Source organism: Adiantum capillus-veneris, chromosome 6 (assembly GCF_014529385.1).
Source record: "Adiantum capillus-veneris isolate H3 chromosome 6, ASM1452938v2, whole genome shotgun sequence".
Lineage (NCBI taxonomy): Eukaryota > Viridiplantae > Streptophyta > Polypodiopsida > Polypodiales > Pteridaceae > Adiantum > Adiantum capillus-veneris.
In genome coordinates, this window is record NC_140936.1 from 32,327,361 (window position 1) to 32,340,423 (window position 13,063).

At 41.9% G+C, this 13,063-nt stretch overlaps 1 pseudogene; it reads right to left on the reverse strand.

Moving 5' to 3' along the window:
* Positions 1 to 7,158: 7,158 nt before the first annotated feature.
* Positions 7,159 to 8,251, reverse strand: LOC147455318 (short-chain dehydrogenase ptmH-like; annotated as a pseudogene).
* Between the last annotated feature and the right edge of the window lie 4,812 nt (positions 8,252 to 13,063).

Consider the following 13,063-nt stretch of genomic DNA (forward strand, 5'->3'; position numbering starts at 1 on the left):
ATCAGAGAGACAACAAAGGAAGCCTTGGAGTGGGAGGAGAGGGTTTTCAAGTCCATGACCATCTAGAAGATTGACGCCAGCAACCTGAGGCGCGAATGGCTTCAACCCTCTCTCCCATATCCTTTGCTGAAATATGAAGCAGCCACCATCAATAAGAGGATTAGAGAAGAGCCGACCGTGCCGCTCTACAACACAGATATCTCCCAACCAGAAGGGGTCAAGCTAATAGTTGACTCTGAGCCCAAATGGAGGAAGTCTTGGCTCACAAAGTACCCACAATACCTAATCCATTTGGTAGAGGCACCGAAGAACATCAGAGACAACCTCAGATTTTGTCCTCTACCAAGGATCAGGACGTGGAAAGCCCAGGAGATCTTACAAAGGAGCCAACCCACTTGGCTGAATTACCCTAAGCTGCCGAGCTTGAAGGCGGGTGAGAGGATAAGTGTCCAATACATGGTGAAAACCCTAACGGGCGCCATCAAATTGTTCACTGGCTCACCTGACCTTACGTGCATCATGATGAAGAAAATCTGCAAAACCCTTTTAGCAGTATTTGAGACATTCAAGCCAGGCCAGGTGACAGACAGTATCTTCTTCTTCCAAGATACTTACAGATGCGCCTATGATCTATCTGGTCAGCCTTCCAAGGAGGTGATACATGCGTTGTATCAAAGGATAATGTTTCTACCATCCTATCACCTCCAGGCCTTTGAAGAAGCGTTCTACACCGGCTTCTTCACAATAAACACTGATATGTTCGGCCCAACAATGATGAATCTGCATGCAAGATACGAATCACTGATCAAGATGCGTAGACCATACGATGAAGAAGCAGCTCAGCGGCCATGTCGGGGACGACATGAGCAAGGAGGGGGGGAGTGTTAGAAGCTGGACACACCCCACGGAAACTAACTACTCGGAGGATTATCATTTTTTGTAATTATTCATTTATTGAGGAAACCTGATTTTTCACCTTGTAAATGTTGGGGCTTACAAAAGTTTCCAGATTGTATCCCAATTTTGATAGTTAGATTGAGTAGATGGTTAATTTTGGAACTTTAGGGTTTGAGAATTGTAAGGTATTTATACCACTTTTTGACCTTAATGAAAAAGACCTTTTGTCATTTTTTAAAACAAGTTTTGAAGTCTGTGAGTGAGCGTACTGTGTACGAGAGAGAGTGTGAGCTTCATCTTGACACTACGTGTGCACCGGTGATCGGAATCAAGTGCGGAGAAGTGCAGCGTGTTGCCCTCGACGAGAGCTACGTGCCGATACCTACATTGCACGCGTACGGTCCGGTTTTGCGAGCTCCTTCTACGAGCTTCATATGGTGATTTGGTGAGCATATGTTGTCCGATTTTGCATTGCAGCATATCCACGTGTTCACATTGAGTAGAACTACACATTAGGCACTTTAGATTTTGGAAATGAAGACCTATAAATTACGGCCAGACATCCTACATGATTTTGCACCGGGTGTTTTGGGTTGGGGTTTTGGTTCATAGACCTTCGGGAGAGCGACCTATTGGTATTAGTAGGGTCTCCTTCAGGTTCTATGGTGTTTTGAGATTGTTTGATGGGTGTTCGGCTGTAGAAAGCGTTGTAGGAAGTTTCCTCTTATGCACTCTTGAAGACTGTGACTTAGACAATTGGTAGAGACCTTTGTAGGAATTAGTTAGGAGTCAGTCGAGTGTAGGTTGACACCTTATGCCCCGGGGGATTCATCATGGAAAACTTATCACACCACGTAAGTGCAGGGGAGGGGGGTTTTTTTAAAAGTTACATAAGCGTATAAGTTAGGGGCAGGCCCCCAATAAATTATCTCCAAAGCTTAAAATAAGGGAGGGGGGCATCATATTTTGGGGGGGGGGGGGGGGGGGGGGGGGGGGTTGACTTGACCCAGGTTGATTACTTGTAACTATTGATCACCAATGTGCACTAGAACTCAAAAGAATTTTGGCAAATTTTTTTATCAGGTCACACTTCAAATTTTGCATCAAGTCGGTCATAGATAAGGGCTGATTTGGAGCACGTCAATGGTTGATTTACATCAGCTTTGGATAGGTCAGAATTGGATCAGTAGCCAAAGTGCAGGCTGATCGGGCACATAGTTTGAAAGTCAAATTAGGACACATTGAGGGTACATCTAGTTATCAACAAAAGTGGTTCCTTTTAGTACGTTGCCAGTCACTGTGCTACTCACTCTTTGACTAGTTTTACTCAGTTAGATCATGTGAGGCATAAATTTTATATGTAAGATAGGGGTATGATAGTTTTCTTCATTGATTGTAGTATAAGCGTAGAAAGGGGGGTCATATTCCCTAGTATGAATCGTATATAGGGGTTTTATCAAATTTTTTCGCTTGCAGGTGGCGTCCCATTTTGTATATAGAGTGAATCCCCCGAGCCTTATGCTTGCTTCCACGCGCCTGCGGGTCGAGCTTCGTCCTTAGCTGACATTATATGTTAGGTGAGTTCTCGCTGTACTAATGTCCGTCGCGGCGTATCCGTCCAACAATTGGCAACTCATTTTGGTTGGGATGTACATCAATCAGACATTGTTACTGCTTTCTTGAATGGTGACATATTTGAGGAAGTTTATGTAACGCAGCCTCGCGGTTTTGTCATAAAAGGACAAGAGGACAAAGTGTGCAGATGTAAGAAGGCTTTGTATGGGTTGAAGCAATCTCCTCATGCTTGGTATGAGAAAGCTGACACTCATTTGGTTAAACAAGGCTTTCGTAACAGTCCAATAGAAAGCACATTGTATGTAAGCGTGAGGGTGATGTACTTCTCATTGTGGTTCTTTATGTCGATGATTTGGTGATCACTGGACCAAATGAGAGACATATTGCTGAATTTAAGGCTGATTTGAATGCTACTTTCAAGATGAAAGATTTGGGATTGTTGCATCATTACTTGGGTATATAGTTTAAGCAGTGTGATGGTGGTATTGCCTTGTGTCAGAAAAGTTACATAGATACATTGCTATGTAAGTTTGGACTTGAGGATTGCAAACCTATTGCCACTCCCATGGAAACAGGTTTGAATTTGAGTCTACATGATGCTGGCGATCCTGCTGATGTCACTCTTTACCAAACTGATGTTGGATGCCTCATTTATGTATGCAACACGAGGCCAGATATTCAGTTTGCAGTCTCACAAGTCAGCAGATTTATGCATATCCCAGGGTCTAAGCATTGGCAGGCTGTCAAGAGGATTTTCCGCTACCTTAGTGACACTTTACATCTTGGCTTGTTTTATCCCAAGGGGGATCATTGCCGCCAGACTTACATGCTTTTTCGGACTCAGATTGGGCTGGTTGCTTTGACACACGAGTGTCCACAAGTGGTTTTTGTTTCATGCTTGGCAGTTCATGTATATCATGGTTGAGCAAGAAGCAACCTACTGTGGCCACTTCAAGTTGTGAGGCTGAGTACAGGGCAGTATTCACAGCTACGGTTGAGTGTGTATGGCTCAGACGCCTTATGGCTGATTTGGGTGTTGGACAGGACACTGCCAACACTATCTACACTGACAGTCAGAGCGCATTGGCAGTTGCGATGAACCCAGTTTTTCATGCTCGCACAAAGCACATTGAGGTGCATTACCACTAAGTCATGGAGAGACTCTCAGCAGGAGAGATCAACTTGGCTTATGTGCCAACACAGGACAACCTTGCAGATCTTTTCACAAAGGCATTGTCTCGTGAGAAGCTTGAAGCCCAAAGCTTGAAGCTTTGGGCTTACTCCCCTTTGTGGACTGATTATGTCCTCAGGGCATGGCACTTCCCTTTACTCATGTGCCAGCTCTCGTTCACCGCATCACTCCAAGGGGGATTTTCTACCATATACATGTGGTAGTGATGTGTGTGAACACACTAGGACCGTCGGGGCATTTTTTCCCTCTTTAGGAGGTTTTTTGCCCCGAGCATTGTATATACGCCCATCACTCTAGGGCTATCTATCTTTCCATTGCATACTAAGAAACACACTCTCTATTGTGTGCCTTGAGCTTCCTTCATCTTCTCCAAGCTGTGTGCGTTTCTCTGCAACCCTAATTCCAACACAACTCGCTTGACTCGCACTTGCAACAGCTGATGATAAAGGCATGTTTGTAGTTTTTTGCTAGTCAAATAATTATGGCATGGTTCATGATATTGTTGCTGCTGTTGGATGGCGTGAAGACCACCTAAACGTAGTTGTATGTAAGACACCAATCTGCAAGAAAGAAAGGCTACGCCTCACATTGTGTAGACAATTATCTTTTCTGAAACCGATATGAACAGTCGCTTTTAACATGCTTTTTAATAGGGATATTCTTATTCTCAAGTGGTTTTATCTTGTAATTAAGTGGATTTTTCATGTTCTTGTAACCCTTTTTGTGAACTGTGAGAGATATATAGACTTGATGTGTGCGAGAGAGAGAGAGAGAGAGAGAGAGAGAGAGAGAGAGAGAGAGAGAGAGAGAGAGAGAGAGAGAGAGAGAAATTGGAAGAGGAGTTAGATGGAGTAGGTGATGAGTGGCTATCACTCATTTGGCGGAGCGATCTTTTTGTCGAAGATTAGGGAATCCAACACAAACTTGATGAAGAGAGCTTTTTCAATAATTTTGCCCACCAGTCCATTCTCCATAAAAAGCTCCCTACGTTCCCCTACTCCATGAGTAATCATTAATGAAAGTCACGAAGTACAAATTAATACTAAAAGAAAGAGTGTGCATTGAGTCGCAAACATCACTGTGAAGAAGCTGCAACTTGTGAGTAGCCCACACTGAACCATCTTTTGAGAACTTAGAATGTTGCATTTTCCCAAAATACAAGCTTCACAAACATGCTTACATTTTTTCCTCCAAACGGGTAATGAGTCAACCATATGAGATTGCTGCCAACACATCAAACTAGCAATTTTTAGATGCCCAAAATGTGCATGCCATAGTCTAGCATCTGAAATAGCTTTAAAATTTGTAACTGCATTTGGAAATTTTTCCACACACTTGTCATAGGAATTGACCTTGTACAACTCACGAGAAAAAGGTACTTGATGCCACAATAGTATCATCTTCTAAAGTGAGATTGTGAATAGTGCATCTATCATCCACAAACTTTACAACTAGGCCAAGTCTTGCTAATGCAAAAAGAAACAATAGATTCTTCCTGATCTCAAGCATAGAAAGTACATCAAAAAGTGTGAATAAACTACCATTAAGGCAGTGAGTACATCCAGACTACTTGAACTAGATAAGGGGCATTGTTGGCACAAGTGACAGTGTTCCCTTTGGGGAAAACATAAAGAGAAGTGAAAAAGTCACAATGAGATGTAATGTGCTTTGTAATGTCACTGTCATAATACCACATAGGTGAATCTACAGCCTCATCATGCATGCATCATGGATGTAATGAGATGTAATGTGCTTTGTAGCGTCACTGTCATAATACCACATATGTGAATCTACAGCCTCATCATGCATGCATCATGGACAAAAGAGTCATTCTGACATTGTGCACTAAAAGCCCATTCTGCATCAACAACGGGATTTGTAGATTTCGTATGGCTGCATTTGAAGAAGATACACTTTCTTCTTATGTTCCCATTTAGCTTTTAGCTTAATGACATTGCTTTATCAGATGATCAACAGCTCTGTAATAGCTACAACACAACTTTTTTGTTACTCTTTCAATAGATTTACTAGATGCATTACTATTATGTGAGGCTTTTTGTGGGAGTGGATGCGGAGTGTGCAAGAGAGGGAAAGAGAGAAGGGGGAAGGAGAAGACACAGTACACAGTAGCTCGGTGGAGCACTTGAGAGCTTAACACACTCAACTTTGTATTGTCATTATATCAAATAATGAATATAGGCGGCCGACCATTTCCTTTAGGCGGCCACTTGGCCTAAAACCCTTACAATCTCTCCCTTGAAGGCCAAACGTGGCCCAAGTGGCTAAAGAATGTAAGGGCTATTATGTACCACTGTACAAACGTGAAGCATGACTATAGCTTCACCCTACGCCCATCATCTTTATGTAATGTGCAAACCACTCTGAGGCTAAGCTCTTTGTTAGAGCATTCGTTGGGTTTTGCGTTTGCTAGCCAAATATCTCGTATCAAATGATACATGACCTCTATGTGTTTTGACTTGGAGTGAAACACGGGGTTCTTTGCTAATGCAATTGCACTCTGACTGTCGCAATGTAGCATTGGAGTCTGGTGTATACCAAGGTCTCCCACTAGATGAGATAACCACACAACTTCCTTACTCGAAGAGGAAACTGCAACATACTCTGCCTCAATGGTGGAAGACAAACTGTATTTTGGATACATGATCTCCAAGAAACTGCCGCTCCAACAAACACGAAAATATAAGCAGATGTGGATCGCCTAGTGTCCACACAACCCGCATAAATCGAATTAGTGTATCCAACTATGGATGCATCACTGGTTCCAGAGCGTAAGCACTTGCTAGCTGAGTCCTTGATGTATCTCAAGATGTGCTTCACTACTTTCCAATGCTTTCTGCCTGGATTTGTCATATACCTGCTGACCACTCCCACTGCATATGCAATGTTTGGCCGTGTGCTAACCATGGCAAACATGAGACTGCCAACTGCCAAAGAATACGGCACCTTTATCATCTCTGCCTTTTTAGCATCTGATGGGGATGGGAATCAAGAGAGCTTTTTGAGGGATCTTTTTTCCTTATTTTTACTTGCACTCAAAAAATTAAAAAAAAAGATCCCTAAAAGCTCTCTAAGAAAGCTCGCCTGTGGAGAGAGCTTTAAGAGGGAGCTTTCTCCCTTCTCTCTCTCTCTCTCTCTCTCTCTCTCATATATATATATATATATATATATATATATATATATATATATATATATATATATATATATATATATATATATGTATGTATATATACATACACACACACACACACACACACATAATCCCTCTTTTTTGTGGGAAATGTACCAAGATCCTATTCAATTCAATTGCTTTGATTCTGACCTTCGTCGCTTGCAATTGCTGCAATGAAACATGGGAATCATGATCCGACCATTTGCAATTTGAGTTCCATAGACTTTCCCAAAAAGAAGCCATAATAATGGCATAGTTATCTTCTTTTTTATAGTATTGCTTGTTGTTTCTAGCCACATATTCATCAAGTTCCCATATTTATAGTCTCAATTGATTTCGCAAGACCCGCTTTGTGGGAAAAATACAAGTCCCTCACCCAAAGGGGGCATATAATACAAAAAAGAGTATGTTCCTGAGAATTGGTCGTATCTGAAGCAATGAGGGGGGGTTTTCCTTAGCACTATATTGATAACCTTTCTCACAAAAATGGGTGTGGGAACCAAATGCAGAGATTGTAGATACTTCACCCTCGTTTTAATGGCCTGCTCATATGGCTTGTATATTAGGTATTGAATGTCCTAAATAACTAAAATTGCCCTCTTTGCAATATTGGAGACGACTCCACCTGGTGAAACCAGAGAAACTTGCACATCAAATGGCTTCAATTCCATCCTAAGGCTATCCGTTAGAGCATGAAGTGCAACTTAGAAGCAGCATAAACCAAGGGCCAACAACAAACCCACTAATGCTGCCAATGTTCACAATCTTCCCCTATCTTGTTTGAACCATGTGAGGAGCCACTACTGCGATCAATGGAGTGGGTCCAAAAACGTTTTTTTGAAAGGTGCTTTGAGTAGGGAGAGAGGAATCTCCACAGAGGGGCAATAGCAAGTAACACTGGCATTGTTGATGAGGATGTCGATGCGGCCATGCTTCTGAATGATGTAAGAGATGGGATTAGAAATAGCAAGAGGCAAGGTGACATCAGTGAATGGCATACGTCGTGTGCGTAGCCTTTGATGCAAGATTGTGTGCTTCAATCCTTCTTGCGTGTTGTTCTTGGATTGGTGGCTTTTAGAGCTCCATATCTTCCACATTAGGCATGCTTTACAGAGCAACAATGATGGAGGATGTAGATCGGTTACTGGCAATGATAGTGAAGCCTCACGCTGCAAGCTCCATGGCCAAAGCATGACCTATCCCTCCTTCTAAGCAACCAAAGATTCAGCAGAAAAGAGTCCACAAACGTTTTCTTCATGTCAAAATGCAGGACCTGGTTTGAAGGCCACAACATCTTGCTTGTCAGAGTCTTAAAGCTACTCAGCGACAACACCTTCACCATTATCGCCTTCCCCACTATGCTTGGAAAAATCTCCATCCACTTCTCCTGCACTCATCCTTTAGTCCCTCTCTCTCTCTCTCTCTCTCTCTCTCTGTGTGTGTGTGTGTGTGTGTGTGTGTGTGTGTGTGTGTGTGTGTGTGTGTGTGATTGGGGTATCCAATGCTTTCCCTCCTTGCATATTAAAATGTTGCAAGACCTTGTGAATATACTCTTCCTACGAAAGTTCAAGTATACCATGTTTGCAATCTCTCTTGATACGCATACCAAGAAAGTGATGTGCATCACCTAAATCTTTCATAGCAAACTGCTTGATTGAAGAATACTTGAGAAGTGCAATCTCATCTTTTGACTTCCCAATGATGAACATATCATCCACGTACAAAACCAGAATGATGAGGGAACCATTGTTCAACCTCCTTGTGTACAAGCAGTGATCTTTTTGGCTCTGTAAATAACCCTGGGATTGAATGTACTTATCAAACTTGATGTACCATTGCCTTGAGCCTTGCTTTAACCCATACAAGGCTTTCATGAGTCTACACACCAGTTTTTCCAGTGTTGGCTTCTCAAGCTTTATCGCAAAACCTTCTAGTTGTTTCATGTAGACATCCTCTTAAAGATCCCCATGAAGAAATGTTATCTTCACATCCATTTGGACCAATTCCATGTCCTCGATGGCTACTAGACCAAGCATAAGACATAATGTAGTCATCTTGACCACAAGAGAAAAGATTCATCAAAATCCACACCTTTCATTTTCTTGAACCCTTTAGCAACCATTTAGCAACCATTCTAGCCTTATACTTAGGCTCGGGATCATCTGTGATATACTTTTTCTTGTACACCCATTTGCATGGCAATGCTTGTTTACCTGCAGGTGATTTTGTCAATCATTCTTCAACTGAGACTGCATAGCCTCTTCCCACTTCACGCTATCATCCATTTGAATGGTCTCTTTGTAGCAAGTGGGTTCACCGCAGTCAGTGACTAGCAAGTAGTCCAATCCTGGCTCAAAACACTCAGGTGCACGAGAAGTGTGAGTAGATCTCCAAAGTGCCTGACTGCTGGATTCTGCTCTCTTTGGAGAAACATGTGTGTGTGTACTAGTGGAAGGTGCATCACTAGCACGTCCAACATTCTGTGTAACTGGTGGTGAGGAAACGTTCTCAATCCGTACTCTACGATGCTCAATGTCTTTCACTGGCTTTCTCTGCATCTTAGACTCATTGAATATCACCTGTGAGATTCGTAAAACCTTCTTAGATTTTGGGTGCTAGAGACGATATCCCATCTCTCCATCCACACCATATCCAATGAAGATGCACTTGTGTGATTTAGGATCCAGCTTTTGTCTAAGCTCTTTTGGCACATTTGAGAATGCCTCACACCCGAACACATGTAATCTTTCATAATTGGGCTCTTTGCCTGTCCACATCTCCTGTAGAACCTTGTACTTTAGTGGTGTACTAGGTAACAGATTGATCAAGTAAGCAGCCGTCGTAATAGCTTCTCCCCAAAATTCAATTGGCAGTAGACAACATAGAAGTGACCCGTTCTTGAATGGTTCTATTCATCCTCTCAGCCACACCGTTTTGGGCGGGTCTGTAAGGCGTGGTAAACTATCTTCTAATGCCTCTTTTACTGCGAAAGTCCTTGAACTCGGAGGATATGTACTCACCTCCATTGTCACTGTGCAAAGGTTTTAGCTTTCTACCTAGCTTTCTACCCGATTGGTTCTCTACGAATGCTACGAACTTCTGAAAGACACTAAAGACGTCGCTCTTCTGCTTCAAGAGATAAACCCACACCTTTCTAGTAGAGTTGTCTATGAATGGTAGGAAGTATAACACTCCTCCTAGAGAGTTGACTGGCATAGGTTCGCACAAGTCACTATGAACAAGGACTCCCTAACTCCTTGTCTAAAGGCGTTGACGTCAACCTACTTTGTTTGCCATAGATACAATGCTCACACAAAGAGAAGTTAGAGTAATCTAACACAGGAATATAACCAGAACACTGCAAGACTTTTATTCCCTTTTGACTCATATGTCCTAGCTGGTTGTGCCACAACTCTGTAGACGACAGCTCGGCTTCACAAATAGAATTCTCTTTCACAGAAGAGACACAAAGTGTGTACAATGAGCCAAAAGTTTGGCCTTTAAGCATGACCAGATTTCCCTTCTTGATAATCCAAGAACCATGAGCAAAGCCACATGCATATGTAATGAAGCAAAAGAGAGTTGGAGTGAGAAATTTCTTTAGACCAATTGAATAAGTGTGGAGAAACAAACCAATGGTAAATTGAGAATAGAACACTTACTTGATTTCTCGCACACCTTTTAAGGGGAGGACAGACGCTGGCTAACCATCACGAATTGCGACACTTGAAAGTTTTTGAAGATGATTTCATGATCATTAACATAACCATGAGAGAGATCATGATGTATTTACAAGTTATTGAGGTGCTACAAATGATTTATTGGGTTGATGGAGTAAGAGATTGTAGAATGGAGAGAGTGGAGAATAGAGTTGCACTTCCTCCAAAGAGGAGGGTTAGGAGGGAGGATGTGAAAGAGGGAGAGTTGGGGTTTTCTCTACTATTGATCAAGAAACAACATGAAGTTGAAAATATAGGTGTGTGTGTCCTTGAGTCTCTCCAAGGGGGGCTATTTATAGTTGTGTGGGAGTGGGATTATGCTACACTTAATTAGAGTAAGTGATTAGACCTAATTAAGTGTCTTTTGACCACTCATTGAATATTGGACATAAAAGGGACTATTTATTCACCAAAAATATCATTTTAGACCGTGAAGGCTCCATAGGGGTGCATAATGTAGGTGGGCCCCACCATGAGGCCCTACGGGTGGCTCCTGCGGGGTATCTCAACTTGTCTGTCTTGGCATTTAGAAAGCATCTTTAGGTTGGTCCCATCACATGCAAGTGACCTTGAACACTCATTGCTCTTCTAGAAGATGAGTAGGGGGAAAATAAGATCTCACTCTCTTGATTTACTTGATTTACAGTTCCCTTTTGCTATGAATCTGACAGATTTACACTATTTTGACCATAACTTTTTACCTGTAGCTCGGAATGACATGCTTCAAAAGGCAAATTTGACCTTCTCAACATGTTTGATATGAATTTGGACTATTCTTCACACCCATGCACCAAGGAATTCGGTTTGGAAGGTCCACACTAGGCTAGGGAACCTTTTGCTTCAAAGTCTTCTTGTATGGGCCCTTTGCTTGTATGCATCCAAGGGGAATCATGCTTTTTCAAAAGGCTATGATGCTTAAACAAATAGAGGAGGGCCCAATATTATTTGCTTGTGAAAAGAATATACAATTGGAGTCTTTTTGAAAGGAGAGAAACTATATGTATATTCTTAAGAGATATTGGGCCACCTATGTAGGGGGCATAGAATACTTGTAGAGAGGGACCATAATCTTTGGTAAAGACAAGTGGAGAGTTGATTTCCATGGGAATTTATCTATAAGGGGTGGAAGATGGATATATTATTTTTCTACTACTAATTCACAAGAGGTAAGAAAGTTTGGGGGTATATAGTTGGTTATTGTATGCTTATTCTATTTACAAAGCAAAAAAGAAAAGGGTGGTAATATAAATATATGACTAAGGTGACATTTTTGGGAAGAGTATAATGTATGTGTCGCCACAAAGGTTAAACGAAGAGGGGGAATTTACTCTAGATAACTTAATAGCATAGAAAAATATATACACATATGAGGAAGAGGACGTTGAGTAGGCTGACAAATGTTGCAAAATGATGGTTACCATTTTATGCCACTCATATTAGCCCTCCCCCAAGCCTAGAGATATTCATATCTTTAGGAGGACGGTGTTGCTTATTTTTTTCTTTTTTTCTCTTTTTTTTTGTCATTTTTCCTTTTCCACTTTTTTTTTTTTCAATAGGAGGAGTGTCATGCACTCTTTTACTCCATTAGACCTGCTTTTCATTACCTCAATCCCATAAATCGGAGATGGGAGGGTTGCCTTGGGTATGTTCAGATTCCAAGTCTGGTTCTTCTTTGCACATCAAAGCTTTAAAAATAGGTGGAGCATTTGCCAAGCCGAAGGGAGCCATGCCAATTTGAAGCTTAGACGATGTAGGCAGATGACTGCCTATCAACGGATTGATACGTTGAAAGTAGGGCTTTAATCTCCATCCATTGACTCTGGTCTTGTGGAGTTTTCCTGATAAATCTGCTAATCTGTCACTACCATTCCCAAACTTTGTTTTTATCATGAAAGGTCCCTCCCATCTTTGCAAAAACTTTTTGTCAAGTCGAGTATCAAGTCGGTTATCATAGCGAAGAACCAACATACCTTCCTTCAATCCTTTCCCCTTGAGCTTCTTGTTGATTTTATCCCTTTGGCTTGTCGCTTTGGTGATGTAGTGATCAATGGACTCTTCTCTATCTAGCTCAAGTCGTTGGAGATCTAAGATCCTTTCATGTAGAACCTCCTTTGGTTTTTTTGCCACTCTTGCAAGAACGCGCAAGCTTGAGAGCTCTACCTCAATGGGGAGAAGTGCTTCCTGTCCATAAACTAGATGAAAAGGGGTGAATTGGGTAGATACCTTGAAAGATGTCCTATACGCCCAAAGAGCAGCCGTCAAATGGCGATCCCAATCATTAGGCCGGTCCACAACCTGTTTAGAAATGATCTTACGTATCATTCCATTCACTTTTTCCACCAATCCATTGCATTGAGGATAGTAGGGTGTGGAATGCAGGTGTTTCACTTTTAACCTCCTCAAGAGATCATTCAGAAGGTCAGCCCTAAAACCCGGGCCTCGACCTGATAAGATTTCTAGGGGTGTTCCAAACCTACTACAAATATGATC